Here is an 18,264-nt window from a genome sequence, read left to right as displayed (position 1 = left end):
GACCACATTAGCCCTTCAATTATTTATAAGCTGAAATTGTACAACTTCTCTGTTCTGGTCTAAAAAAAGAAGCAAATACCTTTTGCTTTTTCTCCACCTGAGCCCGTCAGCTGAAACTCAGCGGCAGGCATCCCCAGGAGGTGATGGGGTACCAGCCCTTTGGGACTGTGGAACTGGAGGGGTTTGGGTGCTGTGAATATGGGCTCAGCATTAAAACACACACAGGATGCTCAGCCCTTGGCTGCTTTATGCAACGGGTGCCTGTGGTCATGGGCCGAGGGGGGGGCCCAGTGTATGGAAATAGGTGCTGGGGCACTTCCCTCCTTGTTTTTCCCCCTTTGCAGTCTCTATTTTAAGCGCTGCTCCCTCCGGCATGCCTCTTCCCGCATGGTTGTCCAACATGGAGATGGTAGTGGGAGGCACAGTCCAGGCTGAGATTCGCTTTGCCTGCCAGGCTAATGCCCCAGCACATCGTTCTGGAGTCACTAATGGCCTTGGCTTTTATGTCTCATCTGCTTGAAGGGATTAAAAGGGAATAATTAAATAGCCAGCAATACAGCCATCGATAAAATTGCCCTGGTAATGATGGAATAAAAGGACCAGCAGAAGAACATAAAGCTCCCCTGACTTGTGCACAGCGAGGGAGTGCTCCGCAGCCGCCGCGTGTTGGCAGCAGTCATTAAGCTGGGGCAGGCTGTGCCCGAGGAGCTGCGTGTCCCCGGGGCACGCTGGTATCTGTGCATTTAGCTGCTGTGAAAGCAATGAGAGCCACTCAGGTTTCCGAGCCGGAGCGAGCTGGCTATTAGACAGCACTAATGCTATATATAAAAATGTGCTCATCTTGTGCAGTCAAGGGGAGGGAGAGAAAAATTCCCTGGGAAGAGGGATCACTGCCTTCCTTCCCTGCCTCGCTGTGCCTGTTGCCAGCAGCATCCTGTCCCTGGGGTCCTGCACCTCAGATGAGGGGGGAGAAGGGGTCCTGCAGCCCATGCACAGCCCAAACCTCCTTGCTTTCAGCAGCAAGGGCTGCAGAGGGTAAATCTGATGGTGTTGCAGAGGGGAGGGAGCTCATTCTGCACAGGGGATGCTTACCTGGGGAAAAGAGGCCCTGGTGGAGGTGCCGGTGGGGACATGGAGTGGTGGATGTGATTTTAGAGATTGACTTGATGTTGCTGTGGGTGTTTGCAGCACCCTTTGGGCTGCTGGATGGTTTCATGGCTTTTTATGGGTATTAGGGAAGGGGAAAGAGAGGGCCTGCAGTAGCTATGCAGGAGCATGCACTGCTCCTCCATTGGAATGCTCAAAAGCCTCTTTGCGCATATAGCCTTGTGATTAGAAGTAAAAAGTTTGCCATCCTCTTGGGCTGAATTTTGCTCTGTTCCTGCAATGGTTCGAACCCGCTGTGAACTCCTCCACAAGGCCTGTGCACAAAGCAAAAGGAGCTCTGCTCACCCCATGGTGCTTTCTGGGTGCTTTCCCATCCAACACAACAGCCCGTGTTTATTTTCCTGGCTGTGGGAGGTCAAGGGAGCGGCACTTTCGTCAGCCCTGCTCTGGTCTGGGGTGAAACCTGGCTTTCCAGGCACTGGGATGGGGGCGGCAGCCTTTGTCTCTGGTGGTTCATAGGGATCCTCCTGCTGGTTTATGGCTGGGAAATCCAGCACTAAGGTGCTAATTAGATTTAACACCCAAGGTAGGAACGTGGCAAATTAGCTGGTGTTAACCTCTGGGTTTCTGCACTGGGAGCAAGGAGGCACGAGCACAGCATGGATCACTGGCATGGCAGCCACTGGAAAAACCCCGAGGCACTGTGGTGTGTGTTAAGCCTCCACTTCTGATGCCTCCTAATGTAAATGCATCTGTTGGGATGAAACATCCCTTTCGATCCCTCTTATTCAATGAATGCAGGTGGGTAGCCAGGTGGGGAGAGGAGTGACCTAGTGCTGCTCACAACCCCATCACAGATATCCCATGGGGGATATCAAGGGCTGAGATTCCTACCCATCTCTGGGGTGGAAAGCCCAGAGAACCCCCCCTCCAGCAGAACCCCTCACCCTGGCAGCGCAAACAAGAGACATGGGGATCTTTTTAAGCAGCACATAAAATCCCGTTGTGCACTGAATCAGCTGCTTGTTTCAACAAGATGTGGCAGGGATGGTAATTGTATGTTGAGAGCTCTCCGGTTGATTAAGAACATATTTATTGAAGTTTATCTACTGTAATATGTATAAGTCTCTTATTAGATAATTGCTAAACCTCAAACACCTGTTTAACAGATCATATATATAACCCATTACATAGTTGTTAAACCACACTGGTTTTAATTCATCAAACGCGAATGTGAAATCCATTCTAAATTACATTCACTTTGAGGCACTTTAGAGGAGGCATTCCTTCCCCTTCCCCTGTGCAAAGGGGATATGAGCACCATATTTCCTAACGCTCAACATATCCCAGGACAGCTTTACCCTCCAAGTGCAAATACTGTCCCTTTTGTTGGGCAAGCAACGTGCCACGGTGCGGATGGGGTAAACGCTGCTCCCCGCGGTGCCGCATGCGACGAGAGCCCTTTTCTCGTGTGGAGCTGATCCTTTGTTTTCTCGTCTCTTTATTTAATTGTCCCATGGGGGGATCGCTGAGTGCCCTTCATTTTGCGATGCAGAACTGGTGTTGACACGCTGCTTTATTAAGTGAGTAAGGGTAAGGCCCTTGGAGACGCTCTTTAAATAAGGGAGAAATCTTGCTGCTGGGAGAGCAGTGGATAAATGCACATCAGGCTCTGGTAACCCGTTTATTTCCATGCTGGCCCTGTGACAAGTTTTACCAACACCATTATTTGTGCAGCTCTGCAGGAAACTGGGCTGTGAGGTTACAAAACCTCCATCCTGCCAAAGATGGATCCCTGCAGAGACGCATCCCTCTATCCTGCTGGAGACACGTGGTCTCCATCTCCATCTTGGAGGATTTTAGAGCAAGATGTTGAGCAGCCAAGTGGTATTTATTGCCAACATCAGGCTGCAGCCTCGTGTCCCGGCTGTTTGGTGCTTTATCTGCTTTTCCTCTTTTCGGAGCAGTCATTTTGCTGTGTCCTTCCCAAGGGACAGGTGGGTTGGATCAGGGGCTCAAGCAGACAGGGCTGTAGGGGCAGGAAGGGACCCTGAGGTTAGGAGAACCCAACCCAGAGTCACATTGCTGTTTCTGGCCAGCGTCTGCACAAAACCAGGGTGTTTCTGCCTTCATTCCTTCCCTCCCCTACCAGAGGGCAGATTGGTACCCAGCTTTGCTGCAATCCCTGCTCGTAGTCATCCAAGGCTTTGGATGCTTTATCAAGGCTTTCAGCTCTAAAGTCAACATAAATCACACAGTTGGCAGGCTCTCCCTTTCTGTCTCCTGTTATTTTCTGTTCATGATAAAACAATGTGGAAAGGAAGCATGCAAGCCAAGGGGAGGGTGAGAAGAAACAAGATCCCTTATCTAATGCGTGCCTGAGCTGCTCAAATGTTTCTGTATCAGCAGTTATTTTGCCTGGCTTTGGGTTTTTGCAAAGCCCTTGAGTCTTGCAAACGCGGTCTGAGATCACGCTGGCAAAGCACAGACCCGAATTCTTCCCTTCTCTCTGAATCTCTTCAGTAGCTTTTAGATGAGACCCGTGGAGCATCTCACGTGCGCACCAACACCAGGGAAACGAGCTGGGAGAAGGAATTCGCCAGGCCCTGGGGAGATGCTGAGCATCCCCAGCACTGCCCTGGCTGCCCCCAGCCTTCACTTGCTGGATGCATTGAAAACCAGGCAGGATGAGGCAGCTCGAGGCTCTGACTGCTGTGGGTGAAGATGCACATATCCCATGCAAACGACTGCCAAGGTGCTCTGTGTCAAGGCATTGCACTCTGTGCAGGCTTGCATGGTTAATATGTATTATGGGGGTGATTTCTGTACATGCATCCATGGCTGATGGCCCAATCGTTTAGGGCATGAGCTGATAAACTTGGTAAGTAGAGAGAGAGAGTAAATGAGTTACTATTAATAGGAAAGGAATAATGACTTCATCTATGCCTGAAACCACCTTTAAGGTTGTATATAGCCACTTCATTTCAACTAAAGCAATATGCAGTGCTCAGAAAAGCAATATCCCCCAGCTCTGCCCTAGCTCTCGTGTTGCTTTTGGTACTTTTAATACGGCATCCAGACAAGGGAGCCTGTCAAGCACCATGTGAGGTGTTCATTTAACTAAGCCAATTTAAAACGTGTAACAATTATAAAGAGATGGGCTCAGATGAGTCAATTTGTCTCGAGTGTTTTCCAGCTGAACTTAACAATATTGGGGATGTGAGAGAAATTGGAAAGAAATTCACCCTCTGTGTAGAGAAGTCGAAATACCTAATTCGCCCTGGCAAATGATGAATGTTCCTCCCCCCTTCTAATTACATCTTGCCTTAGTCACAGCGGTGTCTGATAAATCTCCTTTTGAGACTACACACAACAAAACCGGCCTTGTTTCAAAAAATAAGGGGGAAGAAAGGAAAAGTTCTTGGATTGATTGTTTTTGCTTTTTAAAGAGCAATTCATTCTGCTCACATGGGATCTGGAGCTGCCTTTCACATTGCTCATCCCCTTCCATCGCCGCTGCTCTTTGAGGTGGCACATCCTTAAACCCCTGAGGTTTTACTGGAAACCAAGAGAAGTGGTGGCCTATGGAAGTCGTTGGGTGGGTGTCCCTATGGGGAGCTTTATAAGCACGCACAGGAGGGAGTGCGCATGTGCCCGTATTGATTTTAGTGTTGATAGTGATTTAACTGCTGGGACAAACATGGGGTTTGCTTTTCCACACCTATATGATGTAGAAATGTCTGGAATTCAGTGTAGGTGCAGTAGCTCCCCTTTTTGGAAATCATTGTTTCAATATATGCTGAAATTTAACACAATTTTCCCAGTTAACGGGAAATTCAAATTATTCAACCAGTTGGGATTCCAGGGATTTTTGGCTCACTGGGCTGTGGGGAAGGAAACTGTTCAGACCCCTCTAGCAACCCAGGAGCAATGGCCAGCGTCCCCCATGAAACCCCAATGGCCAAGCTCTGTCCATGGATGGCCCCATCACCTGCAGATTTGACACTCCACCAGCCCCACATCTTCCTTTTGCATTTATTTAAAGTGGCTTTGGGCTAAAATGTCCTTTATAGATGTCATTTATCTTCCTAATCTCACCTGCCTGGAGATAGTCTCCATTACACTGTGACTACAGAATTACCAGCTAACATCCTGCTTTTAAGGCCTTTGAGTGGTTTCATTGCCCAGAGTAGGTGAAGGTGGCTTTGTCACACAGCCCCATACACAGCACAACCATACACAACCCATACACAACCCCCAGCACAGCACGCCTGCCCCTGTGCACTGCAACCCAGTGCCATAGAAAGGGTCCCTGTGCCCTGTAAACCTGCTTCAATGCAGCTCTGCAGCCAGAGACAGAAAAGAGGTTTAGAAAAGTGCTTGGAAGCCTGGCTCATTAATACCGTGCCCAAAGCTTTTATCAAATAATTAGCTTTTGTGTTGCACTTCCCAGTCAGCAATAAATAAATAAAGAGGCAGATAAAGGGAGCATTGCTCTTAAGCCGTGCTTTTGGGAATGGCTCTTCTGACTGTGCCTGAGGATGGTGCTGGCAGTGCATCCTCCCTGCATCCCCACTGGTGGCTTGGATTTGGTCCCCACAGTGGCTGAGGAAATGCCAGAACATGGGATAGCTCTGCTTGATGTGAGAGATAGGAACATGCCTGCTGCCTTGTGATACCTCCATGCCAGGCTCAGCGTGAGCTCAAATAGGTGCTGTGGGTTGCTTGGTGATGCTCCACAACCCCCTGCCCTCGGGTTGCCCATTCTCCCACTGCTCTGCACCACCATCCTGCAGCCATGCTGTGGATTGAGCTGGAGCTACAAATGTACCAAAGCTGCAGTTGCTATTTGGACTGTTTATCTTGTTTGGTCTAATTATGCCAAGAAAGTCATTATCATTTTATGCTTTTTGGATTAACGTTCTTGTCCAGGGCACCATAATTATTGTATGGTTTGTAGCTTAGTGATTCTGAGCACAGTTAATGCAAACTTTCTAACTGTAGATCAGGGGGCTCAGGATGTGGGGACTGACACAATAATGGATCTTCTCAAGAAATAAGCATTTATCGCTGTGTTTATAAGCTGGGCATTCAGCTTCACAGCATCCTTGAGCTCTCGCTCCATCCTAATGCAATCAAGATGCTGCTGAGGAATTGCAATGAGCTGCAACCCTCTTATGAGTACAGAAAGCCTCTCCCTTGCTTTGCAGGGATCCCATGGGGTGCTATTCTATGGTGTCCTCAGCCTTTCCCCCCTCATCCTGGTGTTGCCACAGAACCATCCTGCTTCAGGGAGCACCCAGCATCCTCCAGCCGCCCAGGGAAATGGGATCCAGATCAGCCCTGGAAGTTTGCCCAGCTCTCTCCAAGGAGCAGGCAATTTGGATAATGATAATCTCTCCTTTAGCCCCAGCTATTAGTCACTTTAAGCACCTTTTCTTGCTTGATATTATTGCCAGTGGTGGCCAGGGATGTCTGTACTAAAGTGGAGTCACTCACAGTGGGGCTGGGTTTGAAGCCTAGGTTTTGAAGGACTGTAGCACCTCCACCTTTACTGTGGGGCTTATTGATATTTCAAATAACATTGGTATTCTGGATGTTTTAAAGGAACCCATCACACCGAGCTCCTGCAAACCTGCATCTCCAGCCCCTCAGGCCTTCTCATTGATGTTGATGGAGCCAGAGACCCCCGACTCATCCCTGGAGTCAGCAATCATCCTCCTGGTCCTTTATTTACTGTCTTTAGGCTGGCGATGAGCTCAGAGCGAGACGCCGAGGCCAGACTGCAGTTGGCCTGGCTTGACAGATTGTTTGGGGCAAATCAGAAGCTCCCAGGAGATTTTCACCGTTTCTTTTCCACTGAAAAACGTTGTTAATTCGTTGCCAAACTGCTATAGAACCAGGGACTCTGCTTTAACCAAAGGATATACTTGTGATAGATGTCACTGCTTTCCTTGAGCACAAGCCTGGGGAAGTCTGACAAGGCAAAGCCCATCACCTGCAGCACGGGGCATCTCATCATGCAGGTTTGTTTTCCATGGAGACGTTTTTCCTTGTGGCAATGCAAGGAAATGCTAGCACCCTGGGGTGGTCCAGGCCCATAAGGATGCTGTGCACTCTCTCAGACACCCACTGTGCTCACAGAGGTGTAAAAACCTCTTCACACCTAAAGCCCATCCACCCCACACAGCACTGGAGCTGCTCAATCTCTGCAGTGCAGAGCCCAGTGCATCCCAGTGCCGCAGCCTGGAATGGCTGTGGAATGGCTGTGGAATGGCTGGGGCGGGGCAGGTGCTGTTTTCCCCTGGGATAACTGAGCTGCTGTAGGCGGGTGGTGAGCTCGAAGCCTTTAGCAGCAGGATAAATCGTGGTGAAGAGCAGCGATTAGATTTGTGCCGGGGTGATTAAATTTTCATGTCGTTTTTGCAAAGCTGTCTTAAAAACAAAGCATTTCCATAACCCAGGGAAGGGATGCAGGGAAGGGAGAGGCACCTCACTGCTGCCAAGTCTTAACCTCAGGGTTTTCCCTTCTCTCTGCCAGCAAAGATGGATTTCCCGATGCCCAGAGCTGGGCACTGGCCTAGGGTTAACTTGTGCTGGTGGCACCGTGGCTCTGTGAACCACGGCAAAGCGGTTTGGAAGTGGGATGGAGAATGAGCTCACCCGATGGAATGGAGCCAGCCTGCGCAAGTGGTGGGAGGCATTTTACACTGTTAAACAAGCCTTTCTGTATTTGCAAATACAGCCTGGAACACCGTGGCCAGCAAGAAAAGGACTCCTGACTTCTGACACTTGCAGTCGCATGGTACAGCATCATGATTTCCATCTATAGTCCACAGTGGCTGGAGCATTTTCCCCCTCTACCCTTTGCTGAGGGTTAGCGCTGTGCTGAGCTCTGTGGTGGCTGCATTTCAGGAAACTAATGAAGTGCTGATTTGCCTTAATTGGCCTCTCAGATTTGCTGATCACTCTTAAGGACCTCAGGTTAAAAAGCAAGCCGGTGCCTGTTGGGTTTTGGTGCTGTGTTTCACGGCCAGTGCAGGCATAGAGGAAGGTTTCGGTGCGTGAGCTGGGTGTTCTGAGCTGCTGTGATTTATTGTCCCCGGGACGGTGTGGAGTCCTTCAGCTGGTGAGACAGACACACAGGGGGCACAGTGCTTGTTGGAGGTGTCTGGGTTGTTAAGCGGGTATCGCGTCCGTGATGAGCTGCCTCCTGGTGCATCTGGAGAGATGTCCTGATGCACAGCCCCGGGCAGGACGGTGCCTGTGCTTTAAGGATGACATTGGGTGCTACATGAACTCTCACTTCACGTTAATGCGAGGTGACGGGGACAGGGCGCTCAGCACGCTGCCTGCCATGCGCCTGATGCGGGACGTGCTCGGCTGTGGCACCGTGTCGGGCGATGCACGGCAGCCCGGCAGCAGCAGCAGGGCCTTCATAACCTTCCCCAGGGCAGCAGCCCTTCAGCACCCAGCCGAGTAATGCGATGAGAAGGGCAGTTAGCACTTCGGGACAGCAGCAATTGCACTGCCGAGCTCCCAGCTTCACGGCAGCATCACAGGGAGAAGGGCTTGTGCTGGGGGTGGTCTGTCCCTGCATCCCCCAAGTGCTGTCCCCTTGCCTGTCAGTGCCCCAGGCTGTGTCAGTGCAGCTCCCACTCATCTCCAGGGTACATGGAGCCTTGCAATGGTGTGTGTGTGTGTGTGTGTGATTTTGGGATGGGACATCAGTGTGCTATTGCAGTAGGAATAGTTATTTCACTTGGGGGTGAGGTTGAATCCATAGCCAACATCTTGGCGCAGGCTTTGCAAAGTGTCTGTGCCTGGTGGTGCAGGGCTGGGTGGGGAAAAACACGCTCAGCCAGCACGGAGGGGAAATCTGTTCCTCTCCAGTTTGCATCTGATTTGCCTCATGTGGGTAACAGCATGGCTGGGGAGGGGCAGTGGCCAGGACCATTGCCTTCCAGTTGTGAGCTCAGTAACAAACCATGTTCATGCCACCACCACGGGGCAGTGAGAAAAGGGATCCAGTTCCCAGATGTCATTCACAGCAAGTGCCCATCCTGGGAAGTGGGTTTTGGGAGGAATGTGGTGCTTGTGTGAGCATGGAGAAGGCGGCCGAACAGCTGGAGCACAGCCCAAGGCACAGCTGCGGGGAGTTAAGTTACTCTGCTTCCAAAATCACATTTTTCTGTGGTTTCCTCACATTCCCTGAATGTGGAATAATGCAGACATTGTGAGCAGAGCCTGCCCGGGAGGTGCTGGTAGAACCAAACCTATGGCGGGTGCGCTTGTGCTGCTGGTGGCGGCGGTATGGTGGGGACAGAAGGCAGGAATTCAGCTTTGCAGAGGATGGAGTCTGGGATCAGAAAGCTGGATGACAATTTGATGTGAGGAGCAAGCCGCAGCAATCCCCACAATGTCCCCTGTGGGTGTATGAGTTGATTTGGGAAGACGAGAAACATGGGAATAGGCATTGCCAGGGATGGTGCATCTGCAGAGATGCCCCAAGAAAGCAGCCCATGCACAGCCAAGCCATGATATGATGTCCCTTGCCCTGTGTAGGCAGAACATGGGCAATAACATCCCCTCCAGCCTCCTGCTTGCTCTGCTCATTGAATGAAGGCCTTCATCCACTGCAGAGGTGACTGTTTCAGCAGGTAACACCAAAGGGTGAAAATTAAGTTCCTCGTGTGTGTGTTTCATAGAATACTTTGGGTTGGAAGGGACCTTTAAAGCTCATCTAGTCCAACCCCCTGCAATGAGCAGGGACATCTTCCACTACATCAGGCTGCCCAGAGCCCTCTCCAGCCTGGCCTTGAATGCTTCCAGGAATGGGGCATCTCTCTAGGTGACCTGTGCCAGTGTTTCAGCACCCTCACTCTAAAAAACTTCTTCCTTATATCTAGTCTGAATCTGTCCTCATTTAGCCTGAGCTCATGCACCAGCAGCGACGTGCACTTGCTGTATGTGCCCTTGCTGTCCCCACATCTCAGTGCACCCCTCTGGCTGTCCCACCTAAGACCTTTTGCAGAGGAGCAGCTCAGTGACAAAGAGGCCTCTGTACATGTACCATCCTTGTGTGTGAAGAGGAGATGCTGTCACAGTGCCCAGGAGGGAGCTGGTGATGGCAGGGGTGTTGGCTCAGAACAAAATGGTTTTGAAGGTGGATTTATACAGCTTAATCTCTGAACCTTTGTGTTATACACGCAATAGCCCAGCTTTACATCTGTGAGGCTGCCAACCCCCCGGGGCCAGATCCTGGGCAGGTTCCTCTGCACAAACAAGCCGGGCTGTGCTGACGGGTGCAGAACCCCGTTAACAGGACGTTCAGCATTTCTGTCATTCCAGGGATGCCTGCAAGGCTTCAGCACAGACCAAAAGGCAGCCATGTCAGGGAAACCAGCACGCACAAATGCTTCTCATTCCAGGCCATAACCCAGGCTTATTTTAACCACTCAGCACCCATTTTTATTCTCCTGCCAGTGCAGAGCCCATAGGAGGGTCCCTGGTTGCACTTAGTGGTGTTGAGCTGGGGGGATGTCCCTATCGCACTGCTGCTGGTCCATGCTGAAGCATGGATTGCTTCTACCTTTTGAAGGGAGGAGACCCACACAGGGACATGAGTGGGTGCATTCCCCATTGCTTTGGGGAGTGTCTGGTGGCCGTGTGAGCCAGGAAGCTGTCTGAACCCCATCACACTGGGTTCACAGCTCAGGGAGTCAGGGCAAAGCTCTAACACACCAGTAGTCATCCTCTAGAGCTGGACATGGGGCTTCCCAATACAGCAGTTCCTTCTGCCACCTCCTGCTTTCCCAATGTAAATACCATGTGCATTATGCTCCAACATCTCGATGCTGCTAAGTGCATTTCCCAAGCACTTGTGCTTTGCCCTGTGCTGTAGCCAGTGAAGGTCCTTCATGATAAGATGATGGATGGTCTTGAGCTCAGTCTTGCCTGGATCAACCTGCTGCCTGTGCCCAGGGCAAAGCAGGGGCATCAAGGCTGTGCAAGGGGTGAAGCTGCTCCAGAGGACCATGGCTTTTGGAAACAAACACAAGAGCATAAATGTCCAGCACGGGCACAGTGCTGTGAGGTGGGGAGGGAGCTCCGGTCCCCATGCAGAGAGAGCGCTACCACTTCAGAATTAAATGCGGTTACCATAGAAATATTAATTGGGAACAAAATCTGAAGATGACACTTAAGCAGAAGATGGAGCATTACGGGGAGATGAGGACAGCGATGAAAATAGAACAGCTAAAAGGAAAATTCTTCAAAGGAAGTATCATGTAGGTGAATACTTAATGCACAATCAGCAGGTGACTACGTCAGCGGTGCTTTTAATATCGTAGGGTAAAGGATGGGATGTACTTGCTGAGGACAAAACACCCACCTCTCCAGCCAAGGTCACTAGGTACCGAGTATGAGTATGGATCAGCAAGTTTCTGCCCTTGCTTGCAGTGGGGTGCAGCTCTGCTAATGGGCACCATCCCCTGAGCTGCATGTTGTACTTGCTGGTTCGCAACCAGCCACAACCCAGAAGTCAGACGAGGCACATGATGGATGTCCTCCTTGCAGTCTGGATTCTCTGCCTCCAGGCAGAGACTGGCAGGAGGTTCCCAGCACATGGCTGGGTCTGGGCCTTCCTCCTCCAGGGAACATTTGCATGGAGGGGAGGGAAAAGCTCCCAGCCCTGCCTGACAATGCGGGGCAACCGGCTCTTTCAGGTCCCTCTTGCCCCAAACCGTTGCTTGGCCTGGGTTTTGGGGGAATGTGGCTAAAACGCCTCTCTGCTATTACAGAGAGGTTTTCCTAGGTGAAGCAGGGTGATGCAAGGCAAAGTGGTGTCAAAGTGCCCTGATCCTGCTGTGATCCTGCTATAAGGGGTACCCAGAGCTCTCCAGGGAAGGATGTGTCTTCTCGTGGTGGTACTGTTATTAATGGGGAAGAAGGAAAGGACATTGCTGCAGAGAAATCCTGATTTAATTTTTTGCCAAAAATGTTTCTACCAAAGTAGACGATAGTAAGAGCCATCCCTCTTTCAGGCAGTGTTCAGCCCAGTGAGATGAAAGACAGCTCCATCCTCTGCTTGCTCTGCCAGCTCCAACCTGATGAGCACCAGCTCATTTTTCCCAGGGAAGGTGATTGCTCTTCCTGTTATATGCCTTTCATCCCGTTCCTCCCTCTGCTTTGGGAAGATACCTCCTGGGGAACTGAGGTGTGGGGTCTGCATGCAGATGGGGATGAGCATCTCACACAGGACCACAACGGCGGTGGCTGCAGGCAACCAGAGCCACTGTCCCAGCACCATGCAGGGTCTTGCTGCCCTCATCCCACTGCCCTCAGCTCTCCCCAGTGGCAGGCAGCCCGGAGGGACTGTGGCTGTGACCCGGCAGGGAGCAGCAGCTCCCTGGGTGCATTTATCTCCACTGCTCTTTCCACTTAAAAGGAGGGAGGGTTACAATGGAGTCGTGCTTTTCCCATGAACCACTTCCCACTGTGCTCTGCTCTGAAGTTAATTGCAAATGAGGGGATGGAAATAGCTTATTTTGACTTTCCTTAAACAGTGCTTCATTGATTTTTTTTTTTTTGCCTTATTTTTTTTTCTGTCTCGAGAGGCAGGCCTGTATCTATTGGAAAACAGCAATTATTTCTGTAATTCCCTAGAATTAGTGGAATTAGTTGAATGGGTAAAATTTCAAGCAAAACGCTGATTAGAAATATACTTGAGTTGGAAGCCCCATGCACATCATGGTGCTCCTCCTCCATCCCAGGGCATGACCAAGCTCAGTACAGGTTTCTTTCAGTCAGGGATGTCTTAGTTAGGGCCACATAAGTGATCAGAAGGATGGGACATCTGTCCTGTGAGAGATTTGGGGATGTTCAGAGCGGAGGGATCCATCCTGCATTGTCCAGGGCATGATCCAAATCTTGGGGTATTTGGTTGTGCCAAAGATTTGGGGCTTCATAAAAAAACAATAAAACTGATCCTGTGGTATTTTTAATAACCTGCTGGTTTAACTCAATTATGAGAGCATAATTAACTGGCTGAGATGAAATAGGAGATAAACCTTTGATTTTCTTCCTCTCTTCAAGCCTGCTGCAGATTGATTTTGAACTTTGTATTCAATTACTTAAAAGAGCAAAAAAATTAACAGGTTTCTGATGAGAAAAGCATAGCACCTCCTTCATCAGGAGAGATTTATTGAGGATAGCAAGCGAGCGTACCTCAGGGCTCAATCATCTACTGTGTTTTTTGCAAGGGGTGATTCAATTACTTTAAGATGTGTTGCCTAAAAGAACAAACCGGGCTCTGTTACTTGGCAAATTAATCAAGTTCCTTTAGTGGTTTCTCTGGGTTAATAATTTCATTTAGGCGGCCTTCTGTTCCGTGGTTTCATCCCTACCAAGGAAACTCTCCGACGAGAAGGAGGGGAGGGAAAGAAAGTGCTATTCATTTTCAGCGCGAGGCAGCAAGCGCGACTGCGACGGGAGAAGTTTTTCCGCCGTCAGCTCGCTTGGGAATGCCTGTGAAAGCAGCAACTGGTTGGAAAATGTTGAAAGAGGAGGGGGGAAAGGTGTTAAGGCTAATATTTTCACAGTGCAAAAAGGCCGCTTGGATCTGTTGTCATCTGTGAAGGGCTGTGGATTTGGTTCGCAATTGCCGCAAATGACGTTCCCTGGCTAGAGCGAGCCCATCCTGAAAATATCACTGATTTTTCACACGTTTCCCTCCTGAATATTCATAGCTCTGCTATTCCATACAGATGGAGAAAGTGCAGCAAGAAAGGAGCGTGCAACGCTGGGCTGTCCGTGCCCCTGTAATTAACAGTGTTTTCCCAAAGGGGGAAGGCTGCTGCGGGACGGATCCTGCCTCTGCCTGCAGGATAGGTGCAGTGTGGGCACAGCATCTTTGAACCAGCAACCTCCAAAACCACCACGAGCTGGTGTTTTGGGAATTATCCCCCAACATCATTTCTTGGCAGCAAAGTTTTCTCAGTGGAAAGATAACAGCTCCCATTGCCTTCACCTGGAAGGCAGAGGATGGGGATGCTCAACAAATATAGGTCCCCATCACAGCCAGACTATCCCTGGCTGGCTGTTCCTGAACCCCATCAAGGAGATTTGGGAAAAGCTTTAGGGCTGTTTTCATACATCATAAAACATCTCTGAAAAGGGTGTGCTCGGTCCAGTTTTATTGTCCCACTGGTTGGTTATAACCACAAAACCCCCTCGAACCACGGCCTGGACTGCATGCAGTGTGTGTGTTCAAGTGCCAGATTCTGCAGCTGGCAACGTTTGGATTGAGGCAGAGATGCTCAATGTGGCCTTTCTGCATCAAACCATGACTCCTGCAGGCTGTACTGAGGGCTTAAACATCAGCCTCTGCAGGCAGAGCACCCTGCAGAAGGCCCTGTGGGTGCAGGTATCCCATTAACCCTAACAAGGTGCTTCATTAGGGGCTAGGAGGGAAGCGATTTCTTCCCACCCACCCGTGGCAGAGACACGGATGCTCGTGTCATGGCTTATTGCTTTTCACTGGGGCAGGGCTGAGGCAGTGATCAAGTTAAAAGGAAGGGCTGTAGCTGTTCCCAGAACAAGAGGTCATCTGTTTTCTTTCAGGGGATTTGGCTCCGATTTCAGTGTTTTGAAGAACAGTGAGGCCCTTTTATCTGCTGGGGAAGGGCTTTCGGGGAGGGGGGCATGGCAGGCTTGTCTCTCCCTTGTGTGATAACTCATTTTAGACCCTCACATAAAACCCGAGATCCGCTTTATGGCTTGGGAAAGTGCCCTGATGAGGCAGAGCAGAGGCTGGGAATGCCATGGAGCCCAATCCCCTGCACCAAGGGGTGTGCAAGCACCAGCCACGCTCCATGCCAGGCACGCCAGTGCTAGCACAATGCCGTGGGGATGGCCAGATTGCTCTTTTCTCCCTGTGCTTTCCCTGCAACGGCTCTTTCCAAGGCCACAACACCCAGTGTGAGCCTCAACCTCCGCCTCCCAAGTGCATTTCTGGATAAAAACGGGAATGCCCGCTTGCTGAGGTAGGGTGGATATTTTTAAAGCTGCTGGCAGCCTCCACAAAGCAATTATGCTCCAGGTTCCCAAACAGGCCTGAGATTGGGCACTGGCTGAAAACGCTGTGTGGTCCGTTTGTTCAGGGCTGGGACGCTTCACAGGCAACCCTACATGTTGGGATTAGGAGCTTGAGCGAGGCCGGAAGGGCCCACATGAAAGCGAATGGCTCCCAGATGTTGCGCAAAGCCCACCTTTGGGGAGAAAAAGAAATCTCTGATCCTATCTTGGGAACTCCAGGAATAACTTTCCCTTCTTCCCATCCTCCACGCTGACAGCAGGGTCTTTGTGCTGCTTGTGGAGCATCTTTGGATGGGAAATGTCCATTGTGCATCTTTGCTGGGGATGCTCTGAGGTGCCTGGACACAGGCTTGTGGGTGCCTGGTTTTAGGACAGTGATTCCTTCTCGCTATCCCTGGGATGGAGGTCCAGGAGAGCTGCCACACCAGGGGAGCAGGTTTTTCCAAGGAAGTTTTGTCAGCCCTTTTCGGCAGGTCCCCAGAAGCATTGCTGCAAGTTGGGACCTGTGATGCCCAACTGACAGCCTGGATCCTGGCAGTGCTCAGGGCCGGGTTTTCATTGTGCATAGGAGGATATTTTGGGAAGAAGGTTTTTGCAGGAGGCTGGGGGCAGGCAGGGACATGGCAAATCCCACAGCATTCATCCTTGAGTCCCACTTTTCTCCCTCCAGTTTGCTGCAAGAGTTGCTTGGGCAATGGTGATCTTGCTTTATTTATCAGTGTCCTCATCCAAGCAGAGGATTATTGAGTTAGAAATGGCACCACTGCAGCTCAGCTCCATCTATTTGTCTCTTTAATCCCTTCCTGCAGCACTGCCTGCTCCTGGCCCCAGGTTTCTCCAGCTGCCCATCATCACTCTCTTCCTGACCGGCTGTTGCAGGCAGGAACAAAACGTGGCACAGCTCTAAGAGCTCTTCTGCACTAAGGCTTTTAAGCCATACAGGAGGTCTGGGTGTCCCCGCTCGGCTCCGCTCTGCCTGCCAGCTCTGGCTCCTGCAGTCTGCAGGAGGATTTATGGCTGGGGAAATGCAGTGCTCCAACCTGTAGAAGTAGGGCATGCGCTTGGCAGCTCGAGAAATAATGGGAGATCCGTTTAATTATTCCACAGAAACGCTTGGATTGTGCAGATGCCTAACTTAGGTTCAATATAACTTAGATAACTCATGACTATAAACACGTCTGGGAGTGAATGTGATGTTCGAGCTATGGATCTAAGCCTGAGGTTTTCCTCCCTGATTTAAACTGGAGCTTTCAAGTGTCCAACAAGAGCAGGATGTGCCCAGGCTGAGGAAGACTTTTTGCCTGGTTCCCAGCTGATGATCTCTCCCATCCCACAAGCTGCTGGGGGCAATCAGGTCCCATACTGGGGTATGATGCCAGCCACCAGTTGTGCTTAATGGAACAGGATAGAAAGCATAACTACCCTATTTCTGGCAATATCAGTGCTATTGGGTTAAGCTGAGCCTTCTCCTCTCATATACAAAATTGCCCTTTCCTCCCTGGTGTTTGGGACCAGCCAGGCCACCCTGCCCAGGGTGGTTTTAAATCCTGGCTGAGCCCAGATGCTTCTCCTTTGGCAGATGCTCAGGATCTGCTTTGCAAGGTGAGCATCTCTTTGTCACGGCAAGTTCAGGAACTCGTTAAGTGCTAAATAGTTGAATAGTGCCTTGTTTTTCTCTATTTCCACCTCTCTCTGGGCTCTTTCCTTCCCCATCCTGGTTTGTTCCTCCCTTCCCTGGTGTGTGCTGCTCTTCACACTTTGAAACGCCTCCTAACACTCCCGTAATGGTTTATCAGCCCAAACTATCAAGGCTGGGATGTTATTTGCTGTCTGGGCACTGAGAAACACCAGGCAAAACCCAGCCCCTCTGTTGCAGGGGTGCAGCATCCCTCCGGCACCGGCTGATCCCAATCCCATTGACCCAGGGCTGGGATTCATCTTCTTTAACTTTGACTTCAAGATCCCATGGAGCAACGAGGTAAATGTGCGAATGACACACATCACTGCTGAGTAATTAGACCGAGGGCACGCACACACACACACACACACACACACACAGAGGCGCAGCAGTACTGATTTCTGCATTAGCATGATAATGAATGTTCTCACTAGAAGCTTGTAATTATGTTTCCTCTTCTTTTCCCCTCCCCCTGAAAGTATAATTAATTATGAATAGAGCCAGAGTTTGATGCTAAAGTGGGGTTTTTTTCTGTTTTTTTAAATCCCTTTTGGTTCTATTTCTGCCCTATTAAAAATTTATGACTGAACCAGAGGTAAAGTCATTTTCCCAGACAGTTCCTCCTATAAATTCAATGGGGATAATAATAAAAATAGTAACATCACAAGAAGGCAGGAGGGGACTTTGCAGAGGGCTTTTCTCCTCTCTTCTTTAGGCTGTTGCCCAAGTAAGATGCTGCATTTGTCATGGTCCATCCACAGTGTTGCAGCTCGGGGGTAGCACTGCAGTGGATGTGGACGTGCCTGTGGGTACCACAAGGTGACAAGCAGCATGAAAAGGTGCCACCACTGCAGGTCCCCATCCCAGGGCTGCTCAGCCACACAAGTTAGAGGTCAGAACACAGTGGTGATGTGCTATAGGAAGAAAACACTTTATTTGTTTAAAATATAAAAAAAAAACCCAACTCTCACAAGCACTTTTAATGTCTTAGGAAAGTTATTTACGCATATGAGATACAAAATAAAGAACTTCTAAAGAAATGCCACACAGAAGGAGATAAAGGATGTGCTTCTGGTTGATAAAGTGCTGGTGTCTGTGCAGCTGCAGCATGTCAGGGTGTTCCTGGGAAGCCCATCCCCGTGTCCTGCATTGATGCAGGACAAACCTCAGTGTCTGATCCCAATGGCTGTGGTGGCGGGACTGCTTACAGTTGCGGAAGATGCTTCCTCCCCACCTCCAGTGTGCTCCATCCTTTCCCTAGAAAACCTGTGTTTAATCTCACCATCCATTGGGAAAACAGTTGAAACAGGTTTGGTTTAAAGATGTAACACGTGGGGATGGGGACCGGGGTTGAACTGCTCAGAGGATCACCACCCAAGAGA

At 50.2% G+C, this 18,264-nt stretch overlaps 1 long non-coding RNA gene across 1 annotated transcript in view; it reads left to right on the top strand.

Moving 5' to 3' along the window:
• The window catches only part of LOC133207604 (uncharacterized), a 55,733-nt gene extending 37,895 nt beyond the window's left edge, over positions 1-17,838 (top strand). Inside the window, exons 2-3 of the long non-coding RNA XR_009724089.1 lie at positions 17,081-17,182; positions 17,598-17,838. This is a non-coding gene — a long non-coding RNA (uncharacterized LOC133207604). The remainder of the gene's footprint in view (positions 1-17,080; positions 17,183-17,597) is intronic.
• The last annotated feature ends 426 nt before the right edge of the window (positions 17,839-18,264 follow it).

The sequence above is a fragment of the Neopsephotus bourkii genome, unplaced genomic scaffold (assembly GCF_033783945.1).
Source record: "Neopsephotus bourkii isolate Nb327-2 ecotype Australia unplaced genomic scaffold, CSIRO-AGI_Nbou_v1 NB_230, whole genome shotgun sequence".
NCBI classification, from domain to species: domain Eukaryota; kingdom Metazoa; phylum Chordata; class Aves; order Psittaciformes; family Psittacidae; genus Neopsephotus; species Neopsephotus bourkii.
The sequence above is the reverse complement of the archived record's forward strand: the minus strand, read 5'-3'. Positions and strand labels throughout refer to the sequence as shown.